Here is a 22,932-nt window from a genome sequence, read left to right on the forward strand (position 1 = left end):
CTGTCGACCAATCTGGTGTTACAATGTTACAAAAATTATTTGCATTCTTACTACTGAGCAAGGAAGGGAATGACTGGAGAAAAAACTACCCCACCATCTGTTCGCCAAAACTTTGTGTAGGTGGTACCATTCTTACCTGCTCTGTCTTCTGTTAGCTATCAGCTATCCATGCTCTTTAATTCTATAAACTTATTCCATTGGAGTGGAGTTATCCCTTCCAAGTGTCAATTTAACAGTAATACAGCCAATTCATCATCTTCAGCTGAACTGGCATCTGCATACACTGTAGGGCAGATCCTCAATGGATGGAAATTGTCACAGGTCCTCTGACTTAAAGTTCCTCTGATTCTCATTATGCAGGATATATACCCTGTGGTCAGGACAGAACATTCCTGATGTTACAATCAGGAGTCTTGTGATCTTGATCAATACATTACTGTTTTGTTTTGTTTTGTTTTGTTTTGTTTTGTTTTGTTTTCTTTCTTTCTTTCTTTCTTTCTTTCTTTCTTTCTTTCTTTCTTTCTTTCTTTCTTTCTTTCTTTCTTTCTTTCTTTCTTTCTTTCTTTCTTTCTTGTTCACCTGTTGGCACATCTTTTACAGTAATCTTGTGACCTTACTGGTACAGTGTTATTCCTAAATCACCCACTCATCTGAAGTGTTCTTAAAGCAATGGCCTACTAATTTCAGTCTATTTAGCATAAATTGATTATATATGAAATGGCATATGAATTGACCACACCTCCACATAATGCAATGATAAATGAGTGCTAAAGAGAACTAATTGGCTACATAGGGGTTTTCATTCTTTTCTGAGCACATAATTGCCAGAAAGATGCTGACAAATTAGAGTACGCTTAAAGATGAGAAATAAAAATGATTACAGAGCTGGACAAACTTTTAAAGAAATATCAAAAGATCTAACCACTTCGGGTGGATGGTGACTAAGGTAACAGGTGGGGCATAAAAACCAGGCATGCCAATGCGGGGGGAGGCAATGGAGAAAACTGCCCTGGGCCCGCTCGGGCACCATCTGTTGCTGCAGTAGCGGTGGCACTCAGAACCCCAAGCCCTTTAAATCACCACTGGAACACTGTGTGGTGCGCTGTGGGCTTCTGTTAGGGCTGTCAGGAGGGATGGGGGTGCCGCGCAGCATGCTTCAGCAGCACTGGGGGTGGGTGGTGTGGTGCAGGCACCATGATGCAGGCAGCATTGAAGGCCACCTGCTCTCAGCTCCACCCCTTCTGCTTGAGGCCCCCAGCCCTTCTGAGTGTGGAGCCACACCATCCTCCACCTTGCCCAGGGCCTGGCATGGTTGGTGGCTCCTCTGATGATACCTATTTGACAAATGTTTAACATCAAGAACTGAGAACAATTTCAGGAGGTGCTAGGAGGTAAAACTAAGAGGAAATGGGATGGTGCACAAGCTGGGATCCATACCAGTTGGGACATGGATACCTGGACTGGGTAAAGCACTTAAACAGGGTGCAACCCTGCACTTCTGTGGCCAATAAGAATGACCTTAAAGTCTTTTCCAATTCTGTTATCTATGCTTTGTTGATTCTTTGGCACTGAGTCACATTATGGTGGTAGATGTTAGTTAGGGTCAATTTCACTTTCTGAAAATAAAGGAGACTGAACATCCCTGGATGAGTGAGAGTGATGCTACAGCTTCTCTGATCACCTTCTCTTTCTCCTGGCTTGTTCATTTCCCTCCTAGTTCATGTATTCTCAATTGCTCCATTTTTGGAGAGTTATTTGAGCGTATTCCCCAAAGTTCCTTCTGTTCCCTTTCACTCTTGACTTGAGATACTGAGCCTGTTCTCTCCCTTTTTTTCTGTGTCCCTCACCTACTAGGAAATGTTTTACTTTCTTCACAATAAGGTGTGATGTTCTATTGGCTGAAGTTTGATGGGCATATAGCACCTCCAGGGTATTTTGTTTTGTCATCTCTTCAAGGAGTTTTGTTGCTGTTCTTTCTCTCCCTGCTCTACCTCGTATTAGAGAAGAATCATAGAACACTAGAACTGGAAGAGGTCATCGAGTCCAGTCCCCTGCCCTCATGGCAGGACCCAGTACCGTCTAGACCATCCCAAGAAAGACAAGGCAAGTGCAAGGTTTTGTGCTGCTTGCAGGCCTGCTGACGGGTGGTGGTTGCCAAAGGGAGAAATTGCCCCAGGGCCCAGTGATCCAAAGGGGCCCAGGGCTCCTGGTCACCACCGCTTTTACTATGGCAGCTGAGGCAGAAGGAGCCACAAGCCCTATAAATCACTGCCAGAGCACCATGAGTTCCTGTGAGGATCTAAGGACCGGGAGCAGGGGTGCACTCCAGGAGGCACAGAGAGCTGGCTGCCCCAGCTCTGTCCCTTCTGCCTGAGGTTCCACCCCTCCTGGGACCATAATGCTGGGTTCCCCTACCTTGTCCAGGTGCCTGCGGATGCTGGGGACCCCACTGGCTGCTTGTTATCAAGTGAAAATTGCAGGTTAGTAACCAGTACTACAATCATGTTTCTTCAAGAATCTGTAACAGAACAGCAGAGGAAAAGGTTTTCTTTTCAATAACTTCTAAACCAGCGCCATATGAAGAACCATGCAAAGCCTGTGAGACCGCCACTCACAAAAGCAGCTGTTGTCAATATTTTCATTTTTTTCCCTTTTATATTTTGACCTTTTAAAATTTAAAATGAGATTTACAACAGCAGCCCCGGAAAGCTTTAATAGTGTCGCCCGGGCATGGACAGGTTTTTCAGGATGCCTTACAACAACAAGACAACAGAAAGTTAATTCCTAATGTGGAGTTAATACTCCATAAAAAGGAGAGGAAAAACAAAGTTGGAGATTTGTATTACAGGCTAGTAGTATGTAAGATGATATTGCATTGGAATGCAGAACATGCCTACTTTCCCTCCCCAGTTATATTTACCCCATATAAACATTACAGAGGGTATGTCTACACTACCCCGCTAGTTCGAACTAGCGGGATAATGTAGGCATACCGCACTTGCAAATGAAGCCCGGGATTTGAATTTCCCGGGCTTCATTTGCATAAGCGGGGAGCCGCCATTTTTAAATCCCCGCTGGTTCGAACCCCGTGCAGCGCGGCTACACGGGGCACGAACTAGGTAGTTCGAACTAGGCTTCCTAGTTCGAACTACCGTTACTCCTCATTTCATGAGGACATTTCATGAGGAGTAACAGTAGTTCGAACTAGGAAGCCTAGTTCGAACTACCTAGTTCGTGCCCCGTGTAGCCGCACTGCATGGGGTTCGAACCAGCGGGGTTTTAAAAATGGCGGCTCCCCGCTTATGCAAATGAAACCCGGGAAATTCAAATCCCGGGCTTCATTTGCAAGTGCGGTATGCCTACATTACCCTCCTAGTTCGAACTAGGAGGGTAGTGTAGACATACACAGACTGTTTATTGTTTCAAAACAAAAAGTCTGGTTTATTTGGTCTTTAGGGGAGGGAAGGAGATGGGAGAACAGGAGAGGGGAGGGGTGGAAAGTGGGAAGAGAGGGCAGGGGAAGGGAGGGGTGAGGAGGAAAGGCACATAGGGGTTATGAAGAAGCCCCTTGTGGAGAGGCCCCGGAAATAGTGTCACAGGTGAACTTGGTTAAAGCTCTCTCTCAGGACCTCAGGGATGCACACAGCTCCCTGATGAGCCTGGTATGCAGCTGCTCAAAGGCCCTGTCCAACCTCTTGGCCTCTGACACTCCCCCTCCTCCCCAGCAGGAAAGTCTCCCCTTTGTTCTCGCATAGGTTGTACACAACACAGCCTCCGCCCCCTGCAGGATGTTCCATTCGCTGAGGTCCAAGTGGGTGAGGAGACATCGGAACCTTCCCGTAATTGGGGAAGCCTATGGTGGCAAAGCCAGAGACAAGGGGGTCCACATTACCCAGGATGATGACCCTGTACAGCAGGATGGCATTGATGGCCTTGACCACCTGTAGAAGGATACAAAAAGAGACTCAGGGTTGCTAGAGCTCTCAGGAGGCCCCCGAGCCCAAGCCTCTTCCTACTGCAGAAGCAACCCCAACTACCCCATCCTTGGCAGGGCTTTCCGAAGGTTGGACTGAAAAACCTCCAGGGAGAGAAAGGTCACCACCACCACCACCACTTCCATAGGGAATCCCAGTCCAGCAGTTCACCACCCTCCTAGGACAATAGTAAGGGAGCATGAGCATGGCCCTGATAATTGATCTCCCCACACTGAACTGGTTCCCGATGGAGCAGTAGCTGTCCAGCACGGTGAGCTTCCAAATAGCAATGGTGACCTACTTCTGGAGGGGGATGGCAGGTTGCATGTGGATGTCCCATCTCTGGACAGCAGGGGCGAGCCACTCACATAGCTCCAGGAAGGTGTTCTTCCACATGCAGAAGTTCTGGAGTCACTGCTCGTCATCCCACTGCTCCATGATGATCTGGTCCCACCATTTGGAACTGGTGTCCCAGTGTTAGAAGCAGTGGTGCACGGTGTACAGGGGAAGGTGGGAGGGGCTGTGGTGCATGAGAAACATCTGGAATGGGGTGAGGAGGTACCCCAGAGTGAGCTGCTGGTCTTGGTCCTGCAGTGCCAAGTGGGCAGCCTGCAGTAACTGCACCAGGAGTAGCAACAGAGGGTCTTAGAGCCAGTGACTGCTTTGGAGCAGGTCCGGCCTCATGGCAAAAGAGCTGTGGTGTCGGCAAGGGCAACCAGAGCACAAAGTGAGAAGAGTATGCTGTTCCACGAGGAGGTAGGCAAAGGTGAAGAGTCTGAGACACGGCAGTAGAGGGGAGCCCCTTTTTAGCATGCACCTCAGATAGCCTCAGGCACCAGTCATGTGACATAAGAACATAAGAACGGCCATACTGGGTCAGACTAAAGGTCCATCTAGCCCAGTATCCTGTCTGCCGACAGTGGCCAGCACCAGGTGCCCCAGAGAGGGTGGACCGAAGACAATGATCAAGCGATTTGTCTCCTGCCATGCCTCTCCAGCCTATGACAAACAGAGGCCAAGGACACCATTTTATCCCCTGGCTAATAGCCTTTTATGGACCTAACCTCCATGAATTTATCCAGCTTCTCTTTAAATTCTATTATAGTCCTAGCCTTCACAGCCTCCTCTGGCAAGGAGTTCCACATGTTGACTACACGCTGTGTGCAGAAGAACTTTCTTTTATTAGTTTTAAACCTGCTACCCATTAATTTCATTTGGTGTCCTCTAGTTCTTCTATTATGGGAACTAATAAATAACTTTTCTTTATGCGCCCTCTCCACACCACTCATGATTTTATAGACCTCTATCATATCCCCCCTCAGTCTCCTCTTTTCTAGACTGAAAAGTCCCAGTCGCTTTAACCTCTCCTCATATGGGACCCGTTCCAAACCCCTAATCATTTTAGTTGCCCTTTTCTGAACCCTTTCCAAGGCCAAAATATCTTTTTTGAGGTGAGGAGACCACATCTGTACACAGTATTCAAGATGTGGGCATACCATAGTTTTATACAGGGGCATTAAGATATTCTGGGTCTTATTTTCTATCCCTTTCCTAATAATTCCTAGCATCCTATTTGCCTTTTTGAGCGCCGCTGCACTCTGTGTGGAAGTTTTCAGAGAACTGTCCACGATAACTCCAAGATCTCTTTCCTGATTTGTCGTAGCCAAATTAGCCCCCATCATACTGTATGTATAGTTGGGGTTATTTTTCCCAATGTGCATTACTTTACACTTATCCACATTAAATTTCATTTGCCATTTTGTTGCCCAATCACTCAGTTTGGTGAGATCTTCTTGGAGTCCCTCAGGGAATGTCTACACTACCCCGCTAGTTCGAACTAGCGGGGTAATGTAGGCATACCGCAATTGCAAATGAAGCCCGGGATTTGAATTTCCCGGGCTTCATTTGCATAAGCCGGGCGCCGCCATTTAAATCCCGGCTGGTTTGAACCCCGTGCCGCGCGGCTACACGCGGCACGAACTACCGTTACTCCTCATTCCACGAGGAGTAACAGTAGTTCGAACTAGAAATCCTAGTTTGAACTACCTAGTTCGTGCCACGTGTAGCCGCACGGCACGGGGTTCGAACCAGCCGGGATTTAAAAAGGGCGGAGCCCGGCTTATGCAAATGAAGCCCGGGAAATTCAAATCCCGGGCTTCATTTGCAATTGCAGTATGCCTACATTACCCTCCTATTTCGAAATAGGAGGGTAGTGTAGACGTACCCTCACAGTCTGCTTCTGTCTTGACTATCCTAAACAGTTTGGTATCATCTGCAAACTTTACTACCTCACTGCTTACCCCTTTCTCCAGATCATTTATGAATAAATTGAAAAGGACTGGTCCCAGGACTGACCCTTGGGGTACACCACTAGTTACCCCTCTCCAATCTGAAAATTTACCATTTATTCCTACCCTTTGTTTCCTGTCTTTTAACCAGTTCTCAATCCAAGAAAGGACCTTCCCTCTTATCCCATGGCCATGTAATTTACACAAGAGCCTTTGGTGAGGGACCTTGTCAAAGGCTTTCTGAAAATCCAAGTATACTATATCTACTGGATCTCCCTTGTCCGCATGTCTGTTAACCCCTTCAAAGAACTCTAAGGGCTAATTTGAACTAGCGGGGTAATGTAGGCATACCGCACTTGCAAATGAAGCCCAGGATTTGAATTTCCCGGGCTTCATTTGCATAAGCGGGGAGCCGCCATTTTTAAAACCCTGCTGGTTCGAGCCCCGTGCAGCGCGGCTACACAGGGCTCAAACTAGGTAGTTCGGACTAGGCTTCCTATTCCGAACTACCGGTACACCTCGTTCCACTGAAGTTAGACTTACTGGTCTGTAATTGCCAGGATCGCCGCTAGAGCCCTTTTTAAATATTGGTGTTACGTTGGCTACCTTCCAGTCATTAGGTATGGAAGCCGATTTAAAGGATAGGTTACAAATCACAGATAATAGCTCAGCAATTTCCCATTTAAGTTCTTTTAGAACCCTTGGATGAATGCCATCCGGTCCCGGAGATTTGTTAACATTTGTTAATAATGTGAAGTGACTGCTGTCCTAATGCCCTGCCCGGAGTGCTTCCAGGGGCCCTTAAATGCAATTCAGGCTCCAATCAGTGTGAATGCGCTATTTTGACATAATTCTGCACTATTTTGATAGAGTATATCTACACAGCAGAGTTATTTCAGAATAACTGAGGTTATTCTGAAAAAGCATAGTCCATGTCTATACACAGGCAGTTATTTCAACAGAATCTCGAAATAATATCAATCTAGAGGACTGCTTACTCCAACTCCTGTCACTCTTCTTGTACGAGGAGTAAGGGAAGTCGGGGGAAGAGTGCTCTATCTCCAAATAACTGCTGTGTAGACAGCAGCAAAAGTCAAAATAAGCTATTTTGACTTAAGCTACGCAATTAGTGTAGCTCAAGTTGCATAGCTTATTTTGAGTTTATCCCTGCTATGTAGACCTGCTGTGTAGATGAGATAGCTTATTTCGAAATACACGCACAATGCAAACATACCCTAAGTGTGTGTCTATACTGCACTCATAGCTTGAAATAAGCTACTCAATTTGAGCTAAGCAGATTGTGTAGCTTATTTTGAGTCAATTTCGAAATGGATTATTTAATAATTTGGTGCTGTCTACACTGCACTTATTTGGAGATAGATAAATCTCTATTTCAAAACATCCCTTATTCCTTGTGGAATGAGGTTTACAGGGATGTTGGAGTAGTGATCCCCTTATATTTTGAAATAATGGGCGGCTCAAAAGATGCAGTATCCCGAAATAGCGCTGCAGTGTAGATGTAGCCTTAGTGAGATTAGGCTAAGGAGTTCTGTATTTTGGCTTCAGAGGATCTGCAGAGAATGAGGCTGTGTAATTTAGGACAGCCATAATGTGCATACCGAACTCTCTATTGACTTTAAGATAAGAAGTTATAGTCAGCAATTTTTCTCTCTGTAACTTGTAGTGTTGATGTGACAGGGAACTAGAGTTCAGATCCCCTCCCCCCATACTCAGATTGTTGTGTATATAAGGGTGACTGAAAAATCTCAGAGAAGAGATTTTTTTTAATTGCTGGGCTGGTTATTAACAAAGTTCATTCTTACTAAAAAAGAAACAAACTCCAGCCCAAAACACAACCCACATCCTTTTGCTGCTTTTCACTGTGTGAAGGTTACTGGTCTGCCTATATAATAGTTCCCCAACTGTGGCCATGCAGCACTTTGCTCATGCTGCCAGGTGCCAGTCCTCTGGAGGATACAGAACTGAGGGCACTCAGCACCTGGTAGGACAGAGACCCAAGTGACAACTGGCTGGCCACATATTGCTCGTTTTCCTTGCTTCCAGGTGTTAAATTGCTGTAGTTACCAGAGGCATGTACTGTAAGCATGGCAAAGGGCTAGGTAGCTGTCCCATGAGCTAACTCGTGAAAATGCTTCCTACAATGAGAGACAGTTGGAGAACTCTTGTCTAAAATGTTTGATAGTGCAATCCCAACACAGGTGGGTAATCCTTATTCATAACAGTAGAGCCACTGAAGATAAGTTCTGCAAAGTTAATCAAGGCTGCAGAGTTGGGCTGTAACTTTGCAGACTCTCTGTGTATAGCTGCAAATGATATCCGAAATGAAAAATCCCCATTCACGCTCGGGGGGGGGGGAACCATAAAGATGGTGCTGAGAAATTGCTGCTGAGATAGGTGATTTACTGCATCATTTGCACAGGGACAGCCAACAAACCATCATGCACAGACGTTTCAGACAAACATATCACAGTAAACTGTTCTTTATAGGGATGGGACTAATATTCCCTGTTTGTTTGATTTATATACAAATAACAGAAATTTTATTCAAGGAAATACTGATGAAAAAGAAGGAGAAGGAAGAATTTACACTTTCGCAGGGCTGGCTTGTGGCATTTACAACACAGCCCTCTCCAAGGCAACGGAGTGACTCGGCAGGAGGTGAGTTGAAGAGACTATGCTTCAGGCAAGCACAGTTTTCTCTAGGGCTTCTCAGCGCTTAGGGTTTGTGTGATCCACTCAGTGCATCAGGCTGCTGTGGATTGTCCCTGCAGGTGAAGCAGTGAAGAGGGGCTGTGGCCAGTGTTAGCAGGCACCCACAGGTACCCCCAGCTGGCAGCATGTGTTTCTGTGAGTGGTGCACATCTGCACATGCCTTGGTGCACATAACAAAATGTATTTTGTACAAGGAGGGGAAAAATAGAGGGAACATTGGCTGTGGCCATGGCTTATCTTCTTCCAGTCATAGAATCATAGGGCTGGAAGAGACGTCAGGAGGTCATTGAGTCTAGCCCTCTGCCCAAAGTAGGACCAACCCAGCTAAATCATTACAGCCAGGGCTTTGTCAAGCTGGGATTTAAAAACCTCTAGGTGTCACCTTTTCTGGTGACATGCTCCTGGAGAGGCAATCAGGAGCAGGAATGCCCTATGCATTCTTTAGAGCACAGAGAGCACTGTGACATCTTGTGGGACCTTGCCACCCAGTGCAGTTTTCTTGCACAGCCATGTAAGGACTGTCACAATCTGGCTGACACACTATATCCCTAACAGGAGAGGCAGGGATAGGAATACAGGACTGGGAGCTGGGCTCTCCTGAGCTCTAATCTCAGTTCTTACATTGCCTTCCTGTTCCCACTGAGAAGCTTACTTAAGCCAATGGGAGCATTTGAACCTTCAATCTCCCCATCTCCGTTTCTCCATCTGTATAATAACAGAGAACTCCAGCACAGTGAGGATCCATGGCTGTAGAGAGAAGCAGCAGGTATTGTTCACTAATTACTACTCACAAATGAGGTTGTCATAGTTGCCTGTTGTGTTACACTTTGGAATCTTGTGTACCTGAAGGTTGCAGTTAATGTCAGATAATGGAGGGAGCTGGCTATCAGGCTTAAACAGCTGCATTCAGCATCCTGCAAACCTGACTCCAAAGTCAGTTTGTGGACAGTTGCTGAGATCATCTCCTGCAATGAGTTTGCCAGTTGTAGAAAGTGAGCTTTGAGGACTCAGTGATCACATCCTTCTCTAGTCAAATACATATGATGGGCAGTCCTGGGCTTGGGGAATCCATGCTGTGCTCTGGATTGTCTTCTTTCCCCGGTTATGCTCTAGGCTTGTGGAATGTCTCAGACCAGCAATGGGCAGCTAAGAATAATGAGTGGGCCACATGAGTGACTCTCCTTCATCTCAGTGGGTGGCAGTAGCCCACAAACAGCTGCTTCACAGCTGTTCAAGCTCTGAGGGAGGGTGGGGTGGAGTGGGGAGGAAGTGCAAATCAGGTAATTTGTGGTACTCTGAAAGTGCTGGTAGGGAGGGGGAGGAGCAGGTAAGCGCCAGTGTGGGGGGGCATGCAGGAGAGGTGCGGGGGGACATGCGCTGACACGAGGTTTGCTAACTGCAGGTGGAGCCCCAGTGTCTGCATGCAGCCTGTGGGTCACAGGTTGCCTACCACTGCGCAGACCTTTTGGTAAACTAGGGTATGACTACACTACCCTCCTATTTCGAAGTAGGAGGGTAATGTAGGCATACCGCACTTGCAAATGAAGCCCGGGATTTGAATTTCCCAGGCTTCATTTGCATAAACCGGGAGCCGCCATTTTTAAATCCCAGCTAGTTCGAACCCCGTGCCGCGCGGCTACACGCGGCACGGGGTAGCTAGTTCGGATTAGGCTTCCTAATCCGAACTAGCTGTACTCCTCATTCCACGAGGAGTACAGCTAGTTCGGATTAGGAAGCCTAATCCGAACTAGCTACTCCGTGCCGCGTGTAGCCGCGCGGCATGGGGTTCGAACTAGCCAGGATTTAAAAATGGCGGCTCCCGGTTTATGCAAATGAAGCCCGGGAAATTCAAATCCCGGGCTTCATTTGCAAGTGCGGTATGCCTACATTACCCTCCTACTTCGAAATAGGAGGGTAGTGTAGACATACCCCTAGATACTTCACGGACCCAGAATTCAGCCAGTGAAGGTCGTGTGGTGTGCATAGAATATCGGTGAGCAATAAATGCTCCTGTGAGGTAAGGCTGGCTGCAGGGTGAGATGAAATGAAGAAAAAGGAGACAGTGACTGATTTTAGTTCAGAAAGGAAAAACCACTGAGCTCTTTAACATTCACACTTTCCTAATCTTACTTTTCCATGAGAACAATCACAGCTGTGGCTCAGCTGTGTGACTGGAAGGGCAGCTGGTTCATGTATCTCTCAGCCTGTGGTCACCCTGTGGAAAAGCCGGAAAACCCACAGGGTGGCCACATATTGGGAGACATGAAGGCTCACTAGATAAAGCACTGGAGTATATATCCTGTGGCTGAGATGACTGAGTTTCTACTTCTTCACTGATAAAGGATGTAGGACAAAGCGCAGCAAGAGCACAGGAACACAAACACAAAGAGAACTGTTATTCCCCATGCCAACCATTTGAATATGTACCTCCATTTTACACCAACAGAACTACTTGGCATAGTTTATTTATTTATTCATTCCAAAGTGTGATTTGTAAAATTATGGCTCTGTTCTTCGCCATGACATTAAACATGCAGTCTCACAGAGGGAAAAATTCTATGGTAACAACTACCCCCATTCTCATCCCACGACTAGAAATTATCTGATCCGAGATGCAATGAAAGCCTAATCAATATCCCCTTGGTGTACTATCCTCTCGCCGCAGTCTGGGTGAATCAATAGGCCATGCAATTTGCCCTGAAGAATATTTCAAGCCAAAGGGTTGACAGTAGGTTCTGCAATTAAAGGTCATTCATTAAATATGTCCTCCTTGAAGCTCCTTTTCCCTTATACCTAGGAGATTCAACTGTAAATGCATCTGCTGACTGCAGTTATAGCAAATATTGCAGTGACATTTTGAAAACTTCTCTTGGTTCTCTAGCTATGGCCATCTCTCTCTCTCTCTCTCTCTCTCTCTCTCTCTCTCTCTCCTCTCTCTCTTTCTCTCTGACTAGGTAGATGCTGTTTTCAAGGTAGTGTGAAGTCTATGGATCTTGATCAATCAAATGGTTCCACATGGGCAGATCCCTTCGTTCATACAACATGGAGTTCCTTTGACACCGATCGCCTAGCCACATAGAGCCCCATGAAGGACCAGGGCCTTGCAGATCTCTGACCCATGCATTGAAAATGTCTCCCATCCCAGTACAAGCTTTCAACCAGGTAAACACAATTAAGTACGACTGTGTATTTCCAACCACACTCAGAAATACATTGGCATATTATTTAGCTTAAAACATTGTATTATTATTACTGTCTTAAAAAGAGAAGCTTTTTTCATGCATAAAGATGTATGTGTAATAGGTAATAGGGAAAGAACTTGAATGTTATCATCTGAAAATTTAGCTTCTGTCATTAATATTAATGGACCAAATCAGCTAATTTACATCCACTGAGAATCTGTGCTTACGTAAATTACAGTCAGAATAATTCAAATATGTAGCTCCAATATGTAGGCATATACCATTATGCCTAATTTAGTGTATTCAGTAAGCGCTAGTAAGTGCAGAACATATAAAATCAGGGTTTAGCCATAATCCATTTCACATGGCTAGAGAATTCAACTGAGGAACTTCATTTCCAACTGTCTGGGGTGAAAATATTTTGCTGATCAGACCCTACGTAAGACATTATCAGCTGATGACTCCTTCAAGTCTAAGTCACTTGAAATGCAGACAATAAACTATATTGGATTTTGTGCCCACTGGCAATGGATTTTGGTAGCACCTTTTAATAGAAATACATATTAACCATATTAAAGTCTGATATATATCCTGAATAATTTGTCTTGCACATGAAATATAGGCTTTGCTGATACACTTACTCCATCTTAAGTGCTTATGATACGAGAGTTCAGGATTTATTACAGTTTGGGGGAATGATCTGTTTGTTACGGATCATAGTTGATCATTAGAATTCTAAAGTTAAAAATGAACTGCAGTTCAAAAGATTTGTTTTTCCTCACATCTCATTTGTATCTCTCCTGTTCAGGTTATAGAATTTCAATAGCCATCTGTGATACATGGTTTTGCAGATATTGTGCAACATTGAAATAGTGTCCTTTTAATAAGGTCTATTTTTTCATTGTAAATGTGTGCTTTACATTGTAAATGAAGCAGTAGGTGTCATTTGTCATTTTAAGGGCACACCTGTTCTTTACAGTCAGAGCACCTGCATACATGGAGCTTTTGGTAATGATGCAAAATTCCTTATTTTAACCCAACAAGAACAAACATTGCAACACAAAATAATGCAGAAAGGGTGAAATCAGTGGTAAAACTGTACCAGCAGAGGGGGTAGAAATAAAAATACTTTTTCCTACCTTGTGGAAGAGACATCGTGCATGAGCTATGGCTTTAAAGCATGTCAAATGTTTGTCTATAGACATAGTTCCAAAACAGTATGTCACTATAAACTCCAGGAATCAGACCTGAGGTACAAGAGAAATATCATTGCTGTAGTATGTACAGCATACTCTGTTCTTTCCATTTCTGTAGATCTTAAGAGCCCCAGTCCCGGGTGAGGATCCCATGGTACTCAGTGTGCTACAAAACAGAATTAAAAAAATAGTCCCTGCCTTCAGCAAGTTTACAGTGATAGGTGTTGGCACTAGGAGTGCTGAGGATGCTGAAGTGGTTTCCATAATATAAAGAATTTGTAGTTCTGTTTAATGGCTCTCTGCACCCCCACTATACACAGTGTTCCAGCACCTTTGCTTACAACCTAGGATAGGATATATTCCTAAAGCCTCATTCTTGGCAACTGATTACAGGAAGGGAAAAAGTCATGGGGTGATTTTTCAATCCCTTTATTTAAGGATGAGCTGGTTCAAAGAAGTCATGTGAGCTACATATTATATCCTGAAGTAGCTAGGCCAAAGCCAAGACCAAGAGGTGGCATCTCCTGGCTAGTCAAAGATAAAGGACCAAATTTCGGAAAAGCCTTTTCCAAAAAAACTATTGGAAAATGATGTAGACATAATGTAGACATAGCCTGAAAGAGACAGCGGGAGAAAAGATTTGGGATGATTTTACCCCTCACTTTTATGGTCTAGTGATCCTTTGAAGTGGATTTTTCTGAGAATTACCGTTCGAAGTAAAATTTATTCTAACAATAGAGTGGTGATATGGAGTCTGGTGGCAAAGATGGCCTCATGCTCATTTCTCTTCCTGTATATGGTGAAATGCAAATTTGTATCGTCTCCTGCCAAGTTCTCCTTTTGTTGTCTCAGACTCTTACGTATGAACAGAAAACACACATCCCTTTCTTCAGGCCAGTCCTGTTGAATAACTTGTACACAGTCAGGGCTGTGTGGGACTGAACACGTGTTAATAACATTAGGGGGAATCCATAACTTTATATATACAGTTGCTGAAAACATTTCATCATGATTTTGCTGGTGAGCAAGTTACTAGTTTTTAAATGATATTTCATAAAGCATATTTTGGTATTAAGTTTATTATAATAGTGTATAAGAGGGGAACACGGGGATGCTTTCGATCACAGTTTGTCACTCCCTTGATGTGATTCCCTTTTCCTTCCAGCATTACGTCTATCTTCCCTACAATTAACATAAGCAAACTATTTTAAAATCAAGTGCTTAATTCAAAAGCTTCAGGAGGAGGAGGGTAGCGGAGTTAGTCTGTAACAAGAAAAGCTTAAAAAACAACAAATAGTCTCGTAGCCTCATAAAGACTAACAGAACATGAGCTTTTGTGGACACAACCCACATCTTCAGATGATAGGAGTCATGCTATCATCTACATGTTTTGATAGTCAATAAAGTGCTACCAGATCATTTGTTGTTTTTTAAGTTTATCCTGTAGGGTATGTCTACACTACAGCGTTATTTCGAAATAGTTAATTTGAAATAAGTTATTTCAAAATAACGTGTCTACACACAAAATGTATTTCAAAATAGCGCGTCCACACTGAGTGGACACTGAATCGCATTTAAGGCCGGCCGGAACCAGGTCCAGCAGGGAATCAGGTCAGGAGTTAGCCTCAGGCAGCAGCCACAGAAAGTATCTGAGGCTTGAACTTAAAGGGACCTCCCCCTGGACAGCCAGTTCTCAGCTTTCCCTGCTTGCTTGCCTACCTCGATGAGGGACAGCAAAGCATTTTATCTCTGCGCGTTCTGGTTGCCCTAACTCGAGACACCACAGCACTCTGCAACATGGAGCCAGAGCTGCCTCAGGATGCTCTGGTGCTTCTCGTGGATGTGTTTCTGCAAGCCTGGCTGCACTTTCTGCAGGCTGCCATCCGGGAGGTCCATTGGGGGGGCTATCAGTATCCAGGAGGCCCTGCAGGAGAGCTTCCACCCTGAGGAGTATTAAGAGCCTCCCTGGTCTGCCCCACTGGGGACTTGTGCCTCATTCCTCCCTCACGTCCTTCCACTTACCCTCCCTAACCCTCCTTCCTGATGTTAAATAAAATTCATGTATTTTCATGAACACAAACAGAACTGAGGGGCAGGGAATGAAACTCTGGTGAGACTGGGGAAAGGAGGTGAGAGAGGGGAGAAGAGAGGGTGGGAGAAGGGAGGGGGAAGCAAGGTGAAAAAGAGGAAGGGGAAACTCAGGGTTCAGGGTTGGTGGTCTCGCTGGGCCAACTGGATTTTCATGCAAACCTGCTCCTGGTGTTCTCATGTGGCTTTTGGTGGCCAGGCTGGCAGCTATCCTGTCATAGACAGCCGCATTCCTCCATCTAGTGTGGAGATCATGGATGTTGGGGGGCATCCCCCCCAAACCTGAATAAGGTCCATGATCTCTACCCTGGACCAGGAAGGTGCCCACCTTCTCTGGGCCCTGGCAGGCTTCTGGGAGCTGGCAGACTGCTCCTGGGGAGCAGTGGAGGGCTGGCTTCCAGTGGCTTGCTGGCTCATGTTTTGGAGCCACTGGGTCAGGGGGAGTGACTGCTGGCTCTAGGCTAGCAGGTTTGGAGCTGGCACAGGCACTGTGGCCAAAGTCAACCCCTTTAAGGGCTCTGGAGAGGGGGGAGGGAGAGGAGTGTTCTTGGTTGAGGCTGGAGAGGCTGGAGTGGTTAGAAAGGCTGGGGCCCCCTATTTTAATATAAGTGTCTACACAGCATTTATTTCGAAATAACTATTTCAAATTTGTCATTATTCTTTGTGGAATGAGGTTTACCAAATTCAAAATAGCGGTTTGGCTGTGTAGACTCTAGGAAAGTTATTTTGAAATAACTTTGCTGTGTAGACATACCCGTACAGACTAACTTGGCTACCCCCTAAGCTCCTAATACTCCTGTCATCTGAAAAAGTGGATTGTACCCACGAAAGCTCGTGATACCATCTACGTGTTGTGTTAGTCTTTAAAGTGCTACTATTTTTTGTTTTTAAGAACTAAATTTAGTTAGACATTAGGGTAGAGTTTACAAAAGAGCTGCTAAATGCAGAAGGTAAAGAAACTGAATGAATTAGGGGATACATTTATGCCAGTTATAATAATCTTAGGTGTTATTTTTTATAACAGGGACTGATTTTTTTCAGGTTAAAATTTTTGGGGGTTGACAGTGTCTCTTCAATTTCAAGAGCTAAGTACAGTAAAACCTGCACTATCCAGCACCTAACGATCTGGAAAACTTTAGAAACTGGCAAATATCCTAAGGGCTTGGCGCAGCACTTTGATCCGGCCGGCCGGTGGCTGGGTGCAGCCGCGTGGTGTGGCGCTTTGATAGCTGGGTTCTATTTCGGGCTTCAAGGAGTAGGGAATTGGCAGTAGGACCCCAACATTCTATTCAGCGTGGCACTGAAAGTAAGCCTTGCCTAGTTGTCACCCATACACTTACTGCTTCGGCTGAGCAGATCCCTGGCAGCTTTAGTCCCCCAAGGGCGCAAATTAATTATTTACTGCACACTAGGGGTACGTCTACACTACAGCGCTAGTTCGAACTAACTTAGTTCGAATTAGTTAATTCGAACTAAGCTAGTTCGAACTAACGCGTCTAGAACTAAAAACTAGTTCGAACTAGCGTTTTGCTAGTTCGAACTAGCAAGTCCACATTGAGTGGACTCTGTACAGGGCTTAAGGATGGCCGGAAGCAGTGCCGGCAGGGCATAAAAGGAGGACTTAGAGCATGGAGATGCTGTCTCAGGCTAGCCGAGGGCTGCGCTTAAAGGGTCCCGACCCCCATCCCGGACACACAGTTCTAAGGGGTGCCCCGCTTGCAAAGAAGTTCTGGCTTGGAGTGCCCTGAGTGCCCACACTGGGCACATCACACCACTCGGCCATCAGCCCAGCTGCACTTGCCGCAGGCTGCCATCTGGGGAGAGGGAGTAATTGGGGGGCTGCAGGAGAACTTCCACCCCCAGAAGCCCGCAGAGCCAGCCCAGTCCTCCCCATCGGGGGCTCGTACCCCATTCCTCCCTCACCTCCTTCCACTTACCCTTCCTTAGCCCCCCTTCTTATTGATGTACAAAATAAAGATAACGTTTCTTCCAACATTGACTCTGTCTTTATTGAAAAAAAACTGGGGGAGACTGGGAAAAGGAGGTGGGAGAGGGGAAGAGAAAGGCTGGGAGAGGGGAGGGCAACTAACATGATCAGGGGTTGGGAACAGGTCCCAGATGAAGAGAGGCTACAGAGACTGGGACTGTTCAGCTTAGAAAAGAGGAGACGGAGGGGGGACAGGATAGAGGTCTCTAAAAGCAGGGGTTGGGTGGAGAGGGTGCATTCAGAAAAGTTCTTCCTGAGTTCCCATAAAGAAGGACTAGAGGACACCAAAGGAAAGGAATGGGTAGCAGGCTTGAAACTAGTAAGAGAAAGTTGTTCTTCTTGCCAAAGCAAATAGTTAACCTGTGGAACTCCTTGCTGCAGGAGGCTGTGAAGGCTAGAACTAGAACAGAGTTTAAAGGGAAGTGAGATCAAGTCATGGAGGTTGGGTCCATGGAGTCCTATTAGCCAGAGGGTAGGAGTGGTGTCCCTGCCCAAAGTTTGTGGAAGGCTGGAGAGGGATGGCACGAGACAAATGGCTTGGTCATTGTCTTCGGTCCATCCCCTCCAGGGTCCCTAGGGTTGGCCGCTGTTGGCAGACAGGCTACTGGGCTAGATGGACCTTTGGTCTGACCCAGGACGGCCATTGTAAGCTCAGGGCTCAGTGTCGGGGGTCTCAGTGGACCCCCTTGATTTTCATGCACACCTGGTCCTGGGTGGCCAGGCTGGCAGCTCTCCTGCCCTAGACGGCCACTTTCCTGTGCCTAGTGCGGAGATCGTGGACGAGGTCCACGATGTCCGCACTAGCCCAGGAAGGTGCCCGCCTCTTGCGGTCCAGGGCAAACTCCCGGGAGCCGCCAGCCTGGTCCCGGCAAGAGGGGGTGGGCTGGGGGGCATCGGGTGGGTGGCTCTGTGCCGTGCCAGGTGCAGGGTCTGCTAGCTGGGTGCTGGCAGGCTTGCACCTGGCACGGGCACCGTAGCCAGCCCGTGCCCCTTTAAGGGGTCCGGGGCCGGGAGGGGGGCATAGAGTTTCCCTGGTGTTGGCCAGAGTGGCCACCAGGGAAACCTGGGGAGGGCTAGCCTCCCACTAGTTCGAACTAAAGGGCTACACAGCCCTTAGTTCGAACTAGCTAGTTCGAACTAGGCGTTAGTCCTCGTAAAATGAGGTTTACCTAGTTCGAACTAAGCGCTCCGCTAGTTCGATTCAAATTCGAACTAGCGGAGCGCTAGTGTAGCACCTATTAAAGTTAGTTCGAACTAACGTCCGTTAGTTCGAACTAACTTTGTAGTGTAGACATACCCTAGGTGATTAGTCCCTGGTGGCTAACCCCAGCAGGGGAAGGATGCTTGCGACTTCTGTGCTTTCAGCCTGGCCTGCGTGGTTCCCATCATGCCTGGGGGCTGGATGTGGCCGTGTGGTGCTGTACTTTGATCCTGCCGGCGTGAGGCTGTGAGCAGCCTCACAGCACTCAGCAGCCTCGTGGCATGCTGCTTTGATCCAACCAGCACGAGGATGGGCCAGGCAGCTGGCACTCCTGCAGTGCAGGGGTTGCAGCTCCAAAAAGTTTGTGCACCACTGTGCTTGACATTTCTGAAAGCTTCCACAGTATCTGCACAGATGGAGCCTGAGATCCAATAGTTTTGTAGTGTAGCGTCTCACCAGCTAGTGCTTAAGTGATTTGGTCATTTAAGATTAATGGCATCAAGAAAGCCATCAACACATTCAGGACAGAAGAGAAAGAGAGTTGTGTTGACCCTAAGTCAAAAACTGGACATTATAAGATGTTTAGAAAAAGGTGTAAATAGAAAAGTGTTGATGGATGAATACAATGTCGGTTCTTCAACAATTTATGACATTAAGGCCCAGGATGAAAAAGGATGAACGTTTAAGATTTGTTGCACAATCAGAGACCAAGAAAGGATTTGAAAAATGCCATACACCACATAAGCCAAAATTGGAACAGCTTGATAAAGTGTTGAATGAATAGTTTGCATTGAAAAGATCTGAAGGACATCCAATTTCAGGGCCAACGCTGATTGAAAAAGCAAAGGACTTTTATAAACAAATGGAGTTGACTGAGGCTTGTGCATTTTCTGAAGAGTGGCTGCAGTTGTAAGCTTCGACATGGCATCAGAAGATTGTCTGTGTCTGGAGAAAAAGCATAGGCAGATCATGAAACTGCCGAAAGTTATTGTGAATCCTTTTAGAGATTGGTCTCTGAACACGAACTAAGTGCAGATCAAATATATAATGAGGATGAAACTGGCCTTTTTGATGTTGTTTGCCAACTTCAACTCTGGCTGGTGAAGGTGAGTCTTCTGCTTCAAGATTCAAGCAGAATAAGGATCGCCTGACTTTTCTTACTTGTGCTAGTGCCTCTGGGAATCATAGAATCAAACTTTTAGTTATTGGAAAATATGTTAAAACTTAGAGCCCTGTAAGCCTGTTAGGCTTTCCGGGAGGGTTCCTCTGCGTCCGGCTCAGCGGGCAGCCACTCCGCCCCACTGTACACCTGCTACTTAAAATAGTCCACGTCAGTAAGTCTATAGCCAGTCTTGCTTCAGGTCGGGTGACGAAGTCCTCCATTAGTGGGCCCTAGCCCTGGTACAGGACAGGGCAGCAGTAATAGTCCCACAGCTTTAAGAGGCCCAGGCCTGGCCCCAGGTTGGGCAGCAAACACTCACAATTACAACAGTTCTAAGTTCAGATTGTCTAAGCCTAGTTCAGAATAAACCCCCACAGTTTAACAGTTTGAAAGCCCCGGCCTTGCCTCAGCAGGGCAATAACTCTTAAAAGTTTAGCAGGCCTGGTTTCAGGATGGGCAGCAACAACCGCAGTAGCAGTTCAAAGGGGAGCTTAGGCCTGAGTACAGGTGGGCTGCAAACAAACACAGTAGTTCAGTAAAGGGGCAAGTCAGGCCCTGATTCAGGGCATGGTAACGCACACGGGTTTTGGGGGGGGGATCTCCTTGTTCAGGAGGGTTGCAGGAGGGTCCTAGTTCATCTGGCAGTGGGAGTGAGAGGGACATTACCACCCGATAGGTGGGTGGCAGGGGGGGGGGGCGCAGGCCCACCCACTCTACTACTCCCCGACCCAGGGCCCTGGATGCAGCAGAGCAGCTTCTGCTGGCTCAGCAGGGGCTCCAGCCCTCAATGTGCTGGCTTAGGGCTTTTACCAGCCCATGCTACCCCCTGGGCCACTTCCCGTCTCCCCCTCAGCGGGTACCAGTGTCTCTGGCCGGTCATTTGGGGAGTTGCAGGCAGTGTCATCCCAGCAGGATCATGGTGGCCCAATCCAGGCCTCGGCGGGTTGGAGCTCTGCAGCGTCCAGCTGGCCCTCAAGGTCCCAGGGTTCAGGCAGGCATCGGGGTTCGGGCAGGTCCTCTGGCTCAGGCAAGTCCTCAGGATCCCCTGGCACCAGCAGGGCCTCTGGATCCTCTAGGTCAGAGGGTGGCTCTGCTGCATAAGTAATGCAGCTGTATAATTTTCAGAAGAACTTTATGCACAAGAGACAGCAGGCCTGTAAGCAGGCTGATATCAGGAAGTTGCTGCAGAGAGCTTCTGTACTTTGTGCAGCTACACCTGTGATATATATGTACCAGTGATTTGGATCCAGAGAATGACTAAATTTTTAGTTTTAATTTATGTTACTGTGCCTTATAATAATTACAGCACTGTTTCCGTTTAATAAAATAAGTTTTACTATTATTGTCCATTGGTTTTTCCTAGGTTGATGGGACCCTCAGATAACCAGAATTTTTAGATAACCAGAACGCCCTAATCCCTGAGCATGCCAGATAATACAGGTTTTACTGTAAATACTTTCAGAGAATTTATTTTATATATGAAGTATTTAATGATAGTGAGAAAAATGTATTTGCTTTTACTTAATTGACTTATCTCTGAACTTTTTGAACTTGCACAATAAGAACACTATTACCATATTAAATATGACCAGGGTATCTAAAAACCCTAAAATGTAAAATATATCTTATGTCACCACTAATTGACAGAAGTGCTGTAGACTTCAGAGAATTGTGAGGGCTCAGGGAACAGCCAATCTGTCTGTCTGAGCAAGCTCAGAAGACGAGAGATCCCAGTTCATGAGCCTAAATAAAGGGAGATTGTCATTCAAAGAGAAGATGTGACCGCCCAAGATTGCAATAAACTCCATGGCTGCGTCTAGACTGGCAAGTTTTTCCGCAAAAGCAACTGCTTTTGCGGAAAAACTTGCCAGCTGTCAACACTGTCCACTTGAATTTCCGCAAGAACACTGATGATCTCATGTAAGATTGTCAATGTTCTTGCGGAAATACTATTCTGCTCCTGTTCGGGCAAAAGCCCTCTTGCGCAAATGCTTTTGCACAATAGGGCCAGTTTAGACGGCTGAAAACTGTTTTGCGCAAAAAAGCCCCGATCGCGAAAATGGCGATCAGGGCTTTCTTGTGCAAAACCGCGTCTAGATTGGCACGGACGCTTTTCCGCAAAAAGTGCTTTTGCGGAAAAACGTTTGTGCCAATCTAGATGGTCTTTTCCGCAAATGCTTTTAACGGAAAAACTTTTCTGTTAAATGCATTTGCGGAAAATCATGCCAGTCTAGACGTAGCCTATGTGAGTCTTCTCTAAGATTTAGAAGAGGAATTACCATTAGGGAAAGGAGAATCTGTTTGGATAGAATAGTCATCTTCTATTAGTTTGTTAGTCTTGCTAACTTCTTTCTTTCCCCTTGATTTCTCATTTTATAATCCACTCTGCTCTTGCTGGCTCTGGTTCCAACAGTCTGCCAAAACACATACACTCCTACACTTGTACCAGGAGTTAGGACAGGACAGCTAGCAGAGGAAGAAGCAGAGCTGAATCTTGTAGCTTAACATAAGAACATAACTACAATACTGGGTAAGACCAAATATCCATCTAGACCAGTATCCTGTCTTCCAGCAGTGGCCAATGCCAGGTGCCCCAGAGAGTGAACAGAATAGGTAATCATCAAATGATCCCGATGTAGAGAATCAACAAGTATAGTGCTTTGGCCGCGTGACAGGGCATCCCAAGGACAAAACCAAGAAAAGCTGCAGACCGTGGAGGACGATCCAAGAGTCAGCGGGAACGCGTGTAATCAAGAGTCCTGAGCCAACAATAACAACATCTGCCTGAGTCAACGACCTTCGAGAATGCTGTGTTTAGGACTGTGAAAAAGCACAGTTTGTGAAAAGCAGGATGTGGACTTTTGGGAAGTTGAGAGGGTATAAAGATAGTTGTAATCTTGCAATAAAATGATTTCGTGCTTGCACCAGCCGGAGTCTGCCTTCATACACCACAAATGGCGCCCGATACAGGGCTTGAAGTGAATGAGTGATTCGAACCGGTGGTGTATTCACGGCTGGACGGAGGATAAGTTGTTGAGAGGAGCTCCCGAAATTTCTGACATCACCATTCGCAGGACGAACAGGTGAGCAGCCGCGGACAGAATAACAGTATAGGGCAGTC

Source organism: Pelodiscus sinensis, chromosome 1, assembly GCF_052426305.1.
Source record: "Pelodiscus sinensis isolate ZL-2025 chromosome 1, ASM5242630v1, whole genome shotgun sequence".
Lineage (NCBI taxonomy): Eukaryota > Metazoa > Chordata > Testudines > Trionychidae > Pelodiscus > Pelodiscus sinensis.